The sequence below is a fragment of the Notamacropus eugenii genome, chromosome 6 (assembly GCF_028372415.1).
Source record: "Notamacropus eugenii isolate mMacEug1 chromosome 6, mMacEug1.pri_v2, whole genome shotgun sequence".
Lineage (NCBI taxonomy): Eukaryota > Metazoa > Chordata > Mammalia > Diprotodontia > Macropodidae > Notamacropus > Notamacropus eugenii.
The window spans coordinates 125,855,017-125,867,781 of NC_092877.1; the positions used below are offsets into that span (position 1 = coordinate 125,855,017).

The 12,765-nt window shown below is 38.9% G+C and overlaps 2 pseudogenes; one reads left to right on the forward strand and one right to left on the reverse strand.

Moving 5' to 3' along the window:
* The first annotated feature begins 1,854 nt into the window (after positions 1–1,854).
* LOC140510595 (pre-rRNA-processing protein TSR2 homolog pseudogene) lies at positions 1,855–2,660 on the forward strand (annotated as a pseudogene).
* A 1,627-nt stretch (positions 2,661–4,287) lies between these two features.
* The window catches only part of LOC140512121 (ubiquinone biosynthesis monooxygenase COQ6, mitochondrial-like), a 28,302-nt pseudogene continuing 19,824 nt past the window's right edge, over positions 4,288–12,765 (reverse strand).

The following is a 12,765-nucleotide window of genomic DNA, read 5'->3' on the forward strand; positions in this document are numbered from 1 at the left end:
AAAGGATGGAAGAAAATACCTGTTCACCAAGAAAGTAACATTCTGTAGTCTTTTTTTTTTCTCCTTTTTTGGGCATGTTCTCAACCTGTCACCTGACTTCTGAGTTATTTGTCAAGCAGAGGGTATACTTTAGGGAACTATAAGTTCTCAGTTCCTCCAAGGCGGCATAATCAAGCGAGAGGAGTTTACTCCTCTCCTGGCTTGCTTTCTAATCTGGAAGCAACCACTAGCTTTTCTGCCCAGGATATGCGAGTAGAATTTCCTCTCTGGAGGAGAGTACTCCTCCAGTACTCCTCCTCACCCTAGGGCTGCCACTCAGGACTGAGACCCATATTGGCTGCATGATTCCCCCAGGGTTTTCAGGCCGAGGGCTCCAGAAATGGATGCTGTGCCACAGTGGCTGCTGCCATCCGGGGGTTGGGGCTGAGGTGGGACCCTGCTCCCTTCTTACCCAGGTGTAAGAGCTTTCTCACTGACCTTCAAAGCTGTCTTTGGGGATTGTGGGTTGAGAAATCTGGCAACCACAGCTGCTGCCCATGATTTCGCACCCTGAAGTCTGCTCCAGTCCTGTCCCTGCCACATGGAGAGGCCAAGGCAGGGCTCAGCTATACTCCAAGACTGGTGTGATAGACCTTTCCTGTTGGCCTTCCAGGCTGCCTTGGGATAGAAATGTCTTTCACTCTGTCATTTTGCAGTTTCAGCTGCTCAAGAATCTGTTTAGAGTCATTTTATTACAGATATTTTATGGGCTATGGGAGTCGAGCTAGAGCAGGTCCATCCTTCTACTCAACCCTCTTGACTCTGCCCCTCCTGAAGATATCTTCAGTACTACTTCTCATATCTGTTAACATGTTATAGCCTAATTTAACCTACTAGATATACATTGGACTTTGCTCACTAGAAGTTTTAGATTATTTAGGAATTTGTGTATCCTATAAATCCCAGGGAAAAAAAAAATCACAAACTGCTAAAAGAAATCTGACCTGGATACCGCAATGATCATTCTTTTTCGGTCTTATTGATTGATTGGCCCTTATGACTTTCATTGATACATTACATAGAGAGCGACAAAAAATTAAGAGATTTACAGTTGAAAGGGATCTGAAAGGCCATGAAGTTCAACACCCACATTTTTTAAATAAAGAAAGTAAAGCACTGTTTGGTCAAATGATTTGCCCACAGTCACATGGCTAATAAATATTTGAGGCAGGATTGTAACCCAGGTATTCTTGATTCAAAGTTCACTTCTCTATCTGCTACATTCAGTATTTAAGTTTACATGATCTTCTGGAGGACTCTGCTCAAAGATTTGTTCTTTGGTAATATACCTTGTCTTTAAAATGCGTAGATTACTCAAAATAATTTATGAACTCATCTGTGTAAGATGATAGCAGCTGCAAGCTATCCTTACTTGGCTATTTTACATGATTCTTGTCCATATTCCTCTAGAAGTTCCCCAATAGGGGAGAGGGGCAATCATTGCTTTTCTTGGCATCACAAAAGTGCTAGTGGAAGACAGGGATTATTGCTTGGTTGTGCTTCACTTTTATTACTTATTTATCTTCTCTTGCATTTTTTATAGCCACCTTTATTCTGCCCCCTCCCCATAGTTCATATAAGCATGTACCCTTTCTTACCTTCTGGGTAAATCAGCCATTCAAAAACCATTTATTCCGTACTATACTACTGATATTTCCTATGTTAATTGCTAGGAACACAAGTATAAAAGCAATATAGTTACATATGCACAATTCTGCTTGCCATGGAAAATTCATCCTATTAAAATGTTAGAAAAGTGCAGAACCACAAAAAGTTTCATTTAAAAAAAATTCTTGGGTGGCAGTGGGGTCGGACATGGCGGCGTCTGCGGACCAGGCGTGGGCCTTGTTTGGCGCTGGTTTTCAGGCAGTGCTGGAGGCCTGGCCAGTGCTGCAGATCGCCGTGGAAAACAGCTTCGGGGGAGCCCACAGCCGTGAGAAGGCCCTGTGGCTTGGGGGAGCCGTCCAGGACTATTTCTTCCAGAACGCTGACTTGGAGCAGGATGAGGTGGAGGACTTCCTGGCTGACATCATGAGCACCGAATTTGATACTCTGGTAGAAGATGGAAGCCTGCCCCAGGTAAGCCAGCAGCTCCAGACAATGTTCAGATACTGCCAGAGTGGTAAAAAACCCTTGCTGAGAGAGTTCATCACTCAGATGAGCCAGAAGCAGAAGGATGTCAAAGCTGTGGAGGCCCAGACAGTCAACCAGACCAATGATGACTCAGACCAGGAGGAAGAAATAGATGGGGGAGATGAGGAAATGGAGGTGACTGACAGCAGGGAGACCCCTGCCCTACCCTGTGGTGCCCAGACTGGTCCATCATCTGCCACTAGCCTGGCCTCCCTTGGGCATGAAGCTGCTGAAGATGGCTGGATTGTCATCCAGAGAAAAAAGAAGTGAGAGCCTGGCTTCCAGGTGTGCTCCAGGAGCATCTTCCCTGCACAGCTATGAAACTGGCCTAGAGCACCCAAAGGGGCCCCAGTCCGTGTGGAGTCTCTACTTGAGAGCATTGACATTTACCAGTGTCCTGTGATCTTCAGCAAGTCACCCAACCTCTTTGGGCCTCCATTTCCTAATTTGTAAAATGGGGACAGTAATGGCTTCCCAAAATTGAAGGGATAGACATAGACTTTGCTTCACAGGAGCTGGGGGAGGGAGAGGGGAATGAGGACATGAAGAGATGATGTGTGCCTTTGTTCACCTCTGCCACCCTCGAGGGCCTCGAGGTAACACCTGCTCAGAACTGGGGTCAGCCAGAAGGAGCAGTGCTGTGATGGAACAACAAGCCGATGTCTCCCCTTACCCCACCTACCTTCTCTTCACTCCCGTGGCCTCCAGCCTGATCTTGTCCTCTTCCCCTCCCTAATCAGCTCTCACCTCAACGAAAGTAACCTCAAAATGTGTTTCTTCTTTGTCCACTCCATTGTCCAGTTACCAAAGTCATCTTCCACAGGGACAGATTTGTCTGTGTCCCACCTGGACTCCAAGACATTCAGTGACTCCCTCTTCCTTCTAAGATCGACTGCAAGGTGCTCAGACTGGCATTTAAAAGCCTCTACAGTATTCCTTTCATCTGCCTTTCCAGGCTCATGGACCTGCCAGCCCTTCCCACATCTTCCCCCAAATGTGGAGTTCTCTCCTCCCTTCTTCACATTAGTCTCCCAGTGTAGACCCTGAAAGCTGCCTGGTAGACTTAACCAGGTAAGGTGCTTTCTCTTCCTTGGATGGACAGTCTGTGTTCTCAGTAATAATAAAGCAGAGCCAAACCTGCTTGTGGCTAGGTCCTCTAAAAAAAAAATGCTTCTGATTTTCTTTGATCCCCACCACCCTCAGAGAACATATTCTCCTTCTTTGGAAAGTAGTCCTGTCAGTACTGTTTGGGATTTAAAAATCTCTCTCTGTCTCTCTGTCTCTCTGTCTCTCTGTCTTTCTCTCTCTCTCTCTTTCTCTCTCTCTCTTTCTCTTTCACCATATCTATCCATCCATCTATCTGCCTATCTATTTATCTATCTACCTGTCTATCTAGAGAGACAGATATATCTATATAGATAGATATAAACATATCTATATCTACATACATACATATAAACTCATATATAAGTACATAACCACAAATGTGTGTGTATATATGTATATATGTGCATGTACTCACATATATACAATTTAATGATCTGTCATAGTAAGAAGATTGTTTCCATTTAATATACTTGACTTCATTCAGTGATCTTAAACATACCTAAAACTGTTTTAGTATAGTATAATACTGTATGGCATGGTGTGGTTTGGTGTGGTGTGGTGTGGTGAGGTATGGTATGATATAATTTAGTATAATATGGTATAGTGTGAATAGATTGGAAATTATTTTTTCATGAGATGCAAATGAGCATCTTATATGCTACTTATCAAAGAGTTAGACAGTAAATGAAGAGCATTGAAAGGTCAAATGATTTTCCCACAATCACAAAACCAGTATACATCAGAGGTAGTATCTAAACTCAAGAACTTTCTGACTCTAAGAATAGCTTTTTCTCCTCACAATGATATTATATTTATATTTGGATTTCAGCTAATGATTTTTAGGATATAAAATGTCAGAACCATTCTCTGAGCTAGTATACATTAATATTCCTATTTTATGGATAAGAAAGCAATGAGGGAGATTATTTTCCTTGCCCTAGTAGTAAATTGTGCCCTGAAAAATTAAACTCCCTAAGTTTTCTAATTTTTTTATAGTAAAAAGCAAGTTCATTGCATTTTGAAAATAATTGATTGATGCAGTCTATCTGCTCTGTGTCTGCTTTTTTCCTCAAAACAGTGACCAGGAAGTAAGGCATCCATTTGCTTACAATGGCCATAATCTGTTCTTTGAGCAGAAGTACAACATTTGTTGCTCCAAGCCCCACATCCTAAACAGCACCAGAGAAGACAGTGGTAGAATGAAGCCTGGTCTGTGGCAGAAATAGGACGAACATTGTGCTACTGTCTCTCTGATTCATATACTGTAAGATGGTTCAAAGAACCTAGATTTTTCCCATTAAATGCTGCTCTACTGAGGTGATGGACCAAATTGGAAATATCTGCAAATCTCATGTTGACTCCCTGCTACGTGATGGATGGATTCTGGGTGCTGCATCCCCGGTGGGTGCTACTCCGGGTCAGACGTACTCAACAGTATGCCCCATCCCAAATGGAAACTGTGCTCGGCTTTTTGGTTCCTCTTTTGGAACACTTGGGGGCAGTTGTTGGACTGAGAATTTAGTGGGCTGGAGAAGTGTGAAAGCATACTGCAGCAGAGATTCAGCAGAGTTGATTATTAAATCTGTATGACTGGCATCACTACAAAAGGCAGAATTAATGGTGTCTAGGAAATTTTCCACCTCCATGCTGACCAGTTCTGTTGCATATTCATGGGATGTGGACCACACCAAGGAGCTCAAAATGTCCAAGAGTGGCAGTAAGGCAATAAACCTGGAAGGAGGAAATCTTTGCTATGCTACATTGTTGTCAGTGGTCTCACTTAAGTGCAAAGTAGCCACCATGGCTGACTGATTTTAGGGCCAATCTACATTTTGGATTCCAGCAACTTGCCTGGATGTAAGGTAAATTTCAGTGTAAGTAAGGTGGATTTTATTGTGTGTAAAGTGATTTGTTTTTTGTTATTATTTCTCAGAGGTCAGTTTCACAGGATCCATAGTCATAACAATCAACAGTTATCATGTATTAGATATGAGTTTCCACAGTTATAGGTCAAAACATCTCTACCATGTTTGCACAGAGTTATATAATGGTAAATAACATAAACATCCACTATGGCTGTGAGACACAGGGATGAGGTGATGCAAACTTGTGAGGCTATTGCTCGCAATATGCTTTGTCTGTTGACCTATAAAACAGGTGGCTAAATAGTGAATGGTGAACCCTTAGGGTTGAATGCACAAATTCTGTGTGTGCCTCAACTGGCCCCCACTGAGCCTTGAGAGGATTTAGGGGAAGCCCAAGTTGTGCTTGTCTTGATTGACCCTATCGAGATGTTGGGGTCGGGGTCCCTTCTTCTCAATGACCCTTGTGAGCAAGGTGATTAAGAGATAATGTATGAGTTTGTGCTCTCACTATCAGCAATCTTTTTCCAAGAAAACTGGAATAGAATAAAGTAAGATTATTAACCCCTTCTTAGTGTCTTTCCTGTCTGACCAAATCAAGATTGAACCTGTGCTAGCAGCCCTCAAATTTGCTCTGTTTTATCTGTCTTACGATGCTGCTCCCCTGAGTTCTGATCATCTGCACCAATCAAGAATTTGACCTGATAGCAGCACTCTTTGTAGTGGTCAAAAACTGGAAATCAAGGGGATGCCCATCAACTAGGGAATGGCTGAATAAATTATGGTATATGAATGTAATGGAGTACTATTGCACCATAAGAAATGATGCACAAGAAGATTTCAGAGAGGCCTAGAAGGACTTATATGATCTCTTGCTCAATGAAAGGAACAGAACCAGGAGAACTTTGTGCACAGCAGCGACCACAATGTGTGAGAGTTTTTTCTGCTAGACGTGGATCTTCATAGTAATGCAAGGACATAAAAAATAAAAATCTCAGTGGTCTTCTAAGGCAAAATGCCTTCCACATTCAGAGAATGAACTATGGAATTCAATCTCAGAATGCAGCAGATCATTTTTGAGTGTATGTGTGTGTGTGTGTGTGTGTGTGTGTGTGTGTGTGTATTATATTTTGGCTTGTTATATGATTTCTCCCATTTATTTTAGTTTGTCTACACAGCATGACTATAGTGAAAATGTATTCAATAGGAATGCATGAGTAGATCCTACATAGAATTATATGCCACCCTTATGGAGGGAGTGAGGTCGTGGGGGGTAGGTAGGAGGAAAAAGTCTAAGTTTTATGGTAGTGATTGTAGAACATTAAAAAGAAAAAAGAAAAAGAAAAAAGAATTTGGCCTGCAACTGGCTACCATCAGCTAAAGGAACTTGAACCCACAGACTGATTTCTGCATTGAATAATAAACCAGGCCAAGTACAGCTGATTACTTTGCAACCTCCACTTGATCAGGGACAGCATCTAACTGTTTGGTGAGAACAGACACAATGACATTATTCTCCACTATATATCTCATCTTTATCAAATATTATTAGAATAACTGAACAAGCATCCCAAACCCGCATCTGCTGAAAAGGGTTTGTATCTCATGATGCAGATGTGATCCCAGGCACCAAAACTGCTAAGGAGAGTCACTGAGTCAGGGGTGATGAAGCTGACTCTGTTGCTGTAAGTTTCTGGCAACTTCTCAAAAACTTTGTACCTGTTTCTAGTAACAGAATTATCTTGTCATGAAAGTGAACAAATTTTTTGTCCCAAGACACAGGCCATGGTGGACTCCACCATGCCCCTGCTGACCACCACCATATCATAGACAGCCTGGTCTGACCCCAACAGTCCACTCAACCATAACAGCCTGGGCAGCCGTGTCCCTCCCAAGGGACAACCAGAGACCAGGTTAAGCAGGAGCAGGGAGCCATTGCCAAGACTGTCAGGTTTTCTAATTCTAAATTCAATTCCCTTAGCACTTCACCAGAACCTCACTATCCATATAGAAAATGTGGAGGAGGTTTGTGTTGCCTTCAGCAAGAATCTCTTCTTTTCTACAAAACAGAGGACACAAAGAAGACTTCAAAATTAAACTGATGTTTATAGGAGGAGACTTTTCCCCCCAAAACGAGGCCTTTTATTGCCAATCATTTTGAAATCCTGCCAGCCTACTTGAATTCCTCTATCTGCAGGACAACACAGGTGCTTGTGTGCCATTTAACAGCTTTCAGGTGAAATCATGAAGCACGTTAAAGTTTGAGTTAACATTCAGCATGCTGCTAAAAGAAAAAAGTTGTCCTGCTTCTCCATATTATTGTTATTATTATTAACAGCTTTTATTGTTAATTGTTTTCTTTCAATGGGCAGATCATTATATACTTACTGATTATGGGAGATGGACAAATAATGTTCATAATTTTTTGTTCCTAAAAATTTAGCTGTTTTATTTCTCCTTACTTAAAAAATGAAGGATTTTATTAGAGTGAATTGATGCATAGATATTATTTTTTCATGATTTTATTTTATTTTCATGATTAATCTTTTTTATGTTGTGGTAAAACTTTTCTTTTTGCTAATTGCATCTAATACAACTCGACAAAAGCAAAACTCCCATTATTGTTGATTGTAATTGACGTGATCAATTACTCATTTTGCCTCTCTTAGCACATGTGCAGGATTCCCATGTACCAGGTGGACATAATTAGCTTGGAATGTGGTTTGGCTGACAGAGGATTTCCTATTGGCTTCATTATTCTTCTACTCAATCCTCACAGAAAAATGGAAGACAATGCAGTCATACTGGGAAAAAAAAATAAAAAGTAGCTGGATAAAGGGCTTTTGTTAGACACATACAAATACATGCTCAAAGATCTCTTCCACTAATTTCTATTAAGGGAAAAAAAGTTCATTTTAGACAAAGTTCTATTTGTAAGACATATAGGAAATGTGTCAGGACAGAATGAGACCATAGATATATAGCTGAAAGGAACCTTTTAGATCCATTTGTCTAATTCTCTTATTTCATACATGAGGAAACAGAGAATGAGGGTGAATAATTTACTCATCTACAGTCTATAAATGAAGAGAGTTGATTTAGAACACAGAGTTTAAGCTTTTTTTCATACAGGTAATAATATGAAAAATATGATTTGAGCTTAGATTTTATGAATTTGAATTCACTTTTCTCTCCATTATATCATCCTTTTAAGAACAGGAGAAATGTCTGTTTAGGTGAGACTGATTATATATTTGCAGTTATTCATTTCTCTCAATATGGAAGTGTTTTTCACAAAACTTAGCAGCTGATGGATGTTATGCATTGAACTGAGTAGATCCCATGTGGCAGAATGATGGAAGGATAGCAGTGTGAACCATGTGTGGTAAGAAGGTACAGGTGGGTTGTGATTTGCAATGATAGAAAAATCACTCACATTGGTGAAGTATTTCCATTCACTAAAAGCATAAAAATGATTGTGAAAGGAAATTGTTAGTCCCTAGAGCATAATGTATCTAAGATAGCTTCTTACTCTGTCTACCTTTTATATTGGTTCTTTTACTTAATAATAATAATGAAAACAATAACACACATTTCCAAAAATCTTTGTCAGAAGTATCCTGTAAAGACTTTTATGTAACACAAGAGAGGCACTATGACCCTAAATGGATGGCCCACTTATGATTTCATAACTATTTAAAATATGATCCAACTTGGTCATGACTTCAAATCCAATTCGTAGTCCAGGCATTTTTTCATTTATTGTCCATCAGTGCTTCCCATTCACTAGTCTTAGCTATCATGGCCATGTTTTTCACCTTTCTTTTATGTTTGTCTTCCTTCATTAGAATGTAAATGTCTTGAGGCCACAGATAATCTTTTTTTTGCTCATATTTGTGTCTCCTATGCTTAGTAGAATACCTGACACTTAGTAATATATGTTAGTTACTTATTTATACTGCCATGATTACATTTCAAAATTCATTGTCAAATGTTCTAGGAATATATTTTGCTATAATACCACAAACTTGAAGTTTCACATAAAAATAATTTTAGTTTAATGATGATTGTCACAGTCCCACATATAGAAGCATTGAAAAAAAATTTCTTCAGTTACTTTTCTTGCTAGAAATGTTATCTCACTAACTGCTATTAAAATATAATTTCAAAAAATGATTTCTTATATTGTGTTAATGGTATTGATCAAACTATATTAATGTTCCTCAAAGCTCTTGAATGTTGGAAGAGTATGAATTAATTCAGAAATTTTAATATACCATAATTACATTAGGCATAATTGTGTTAGAAAAGTCAATGATAGTTTTGAACATGAATCATTTATTTAAGAGTAGAAATTAGTATTCAGAAAATTAAATATACTTTTCTGTGAGACAGACATGTATTTTGAGTAGATTTGGTAGGATAATAGGTAAAATTTTCATTAAGGAAAACTTAATTTGGCAAAAATTTATAAAATACTAGTGGTGGAATACTGTATTTTCAATTGTATTCCAAACTTGGCCATTGAATTGATGAGTGAACTGAAAAAAATCATAGCTAGAGGAAATCTATGACCTGCATAATTATTACACAAATCTAAGAAAGATACCCTGAATAAATTAATCAAATGTGGATGACTCAGAAGATCATTTAGAAACCCCAAGGGAAATGGATAAATTTTAACATTATAGTTCACTCAGACATATAAATAGGGTTGGGTGGTATGTCTCATACTTTTAGAATGATATAAATTATTCAAAATGATAGCATTTTTAAAAGTGAAGAAAATAGAAATGTATGTATATAAAAGATCTGTTAATGTGAAGAATTCAAAGTAGCAAAGGCAAGTCATATAGTGATGTGCTAATTTTGATTTTTAGAAAATATTATTTGATGATGTAGTTTATAAGGGATAAGACACCAAAACAGAGTCACTTAGACTAAGTAGTACTAATAAACATAAACATATAAATGGTGATAGACAGCCTGTACTTTTCTACTGTCCTGACTCTCACTTTCTGTCAAACTTATAGATGATTGTAACTCAAAGCAGTACACAGAAACCCATTTTGGTGATCCCCAAATATGAATTCAGATACTCACTCAAACTCTTGCCTTGATTAGGAAATTCCAATTCCTGAGTCTGGTATCAATAAGCGACCTTGGGGATTTCCCTCTGATACCTGTTCTCAACCAAGTCCATTTTTTTTTTTTGTATAATTTATTCATTTTCAGTTCTTAACATTCACTTCCACAAGAACGGGAATTCAAAATTTTTCTCCCCATTTCTCCCCATCCCCACCGCAGGACAGAATGCACCCCCTTCACCCTTTGCTGTAGTCTGTTCTCTCTTCTATTACCCACCCTTCTTGCATCACTCTTCCCTTCTATTTTCCTTTAGGTCAGAATAGATTTCTATGCTCCATTGCCTGTATAGTTTAATTTCCACTTGCATGCTAAAATACTTTTTAACTTTCATTTTTAAAGTTTTGAGTTATGATATTCTCCCCCTCCTTCCCCATCCACCCTCTTTGAGACAACAAAAAATTCAACATATGTTATGCATGCATAACAATGCAAAGCACTTCCATAAGAGTTATGTTGTAAAAGACTAACCACATTTCCCTCTGTCTTATCCTGCCCTTCATTTATTCCCTTCTCTCCCTTGACCTGTCCTCCCACAATAGTGCTTGTTTCTGATTATCCCCAATTTGATGTCCCTTCTCTTATTTTCCTTCTTCTACCTCCTTTCCCTTTGTCTTACTGCATGGTAAAATAGATTTCCATATCCAATTGGGTGTAGGCTATTCTCTCCTTAAGCCAAATCCCATGAGTGTAAAGCTCAATTATTTCATTGCACTTCTCCACTCTTCCCCTCCATTGTAAAAAGTCTTTCTTCCCTCTTTTATGTGAGATTATTTGCTACATTCTACCACTCCCTTTCTCTTACTCCTAATACATTCTATTCAACAATAAATTTTATTTTTTTAGGTATTCTCCCTTCATATTCATCTCACCGTGTGCCCTCCGTCTGTGTATGTATAAGCATATATATGTATATATACATACATGCACACAAACACACATGTACAAAAACGTGCTTACACAAATATAATACACACTTATATATATATACCCATGTCCATCTCTTTCCGTTTTACCTTTTCATGTTTCTATTAATTCTTGTATTTGAAAGTCAAATACTTTATTCAGCTCTGGTCTTTTCAACAATAATCCTTGGAAGTCCTCTATTTTATTGAAATTCCATTTTTTCCCCGGAAGTATTATATTCAGTTTTGTTTGGCATGTAATTCTTGGTTTTAATTCTATCTCTTTTGACCTCTGGAATATTTGAACCCCTTCCATCCCTTACTGTAGAAGCTCCTGTGTTATCCTGATTGTGTCTTCACAATACTTTAATTATTTTTTTCTGATTGCTTGCAATAGCTTCTCCTTGATCTGGGAAATCTGGAATTTGGTTAAAATACTCCTAGGAGTTTTCCTTTTGGGAACTCTTTCAGGAGGTGATTGGTGAATTCTTTCTATTTCTATGTTACACTCTGGATCTAGAACATCAGGGCAGTTTTCTTTGATAATTTCTTGGAAGTTGATGTCCAAGCTCTTTTTTTCATCATGGTTTTCAGGTAGACCAATTCTTTTTAAATTATCTCTCTTAGATTTATTTTCCAGGTCAGTAGTTTTTCCAATGAGATATTTCATATTGTCTTCCACTGTTTCATTCTTTTGTTTTGTAATTTCTTGGTTTCTCAAAAAAGTCATTAGCTTTCATCTGCTCCATTCTAGTTTTTAACAAACTATTTTCTGCAGTGAACTGTTGAACCTCCCTTTCCATTAGGCCAATTTTTCTTTGTAAAGTATTCTTCCCCTCATTGGCTTTTTGCATCTCTTTTGTCATTTGGGTTAGCCTATATTTCAAGATAATATTTTCTTCAGCATTTTTAGCAAGTTGTTGACTCACTTTTCACAATTTTCTTGCATTGCTCTCATTTACCTTCCCAATTTTTCCTCCACCTCCCTTACTTATTTTCAAAATCCTTTTTGAGCTCTTCAATGGCCTGAGACTATCGCATACGTTTTTGGAAATTTTAAATGTAGAAGCCTGGACTTTAAGTCTTTCTCTGATTGTATGCTTTGTGCTTTCTCATCTGAAAGAAAGGAAAGAAATACCTTTTCACCAAGAAAGCAACCTTCTATAGTCTTCTCCCCCCTGTTGGACATTTTCCTAGCTAGTTACTTGACTGCTGAGTCCTTTGTCAAGTGAAGGGTATACTTGGGAATTTTAAGCTCTCAGTCCCTCCAAAGGCGGCACAATCAAGGGGTCTGTGAGCAGCTATAAGCACTGTTTTGTGCCATGGAACTGTGAGTAGGATTTCATCTCTAGGGCTTTCTCCAGCTCCACCACACCATTGCTCCTCCTCAGCCCAGGACTTCCACTCAGGACTGAGTCCAAGATCGGTCACTTGATTCCCCCAGTGTCTTTAAACCGAGGGCTCCAAAGGTAGATGGTCCTTTGGCAGTAGCTGCTGTCCCCCTGGGGCCAGGTTTGGGGCCAGATCAGGTTCCTTTCTCACCCAGGTGAAAGAAGTTTCTTACTGATCTTGGA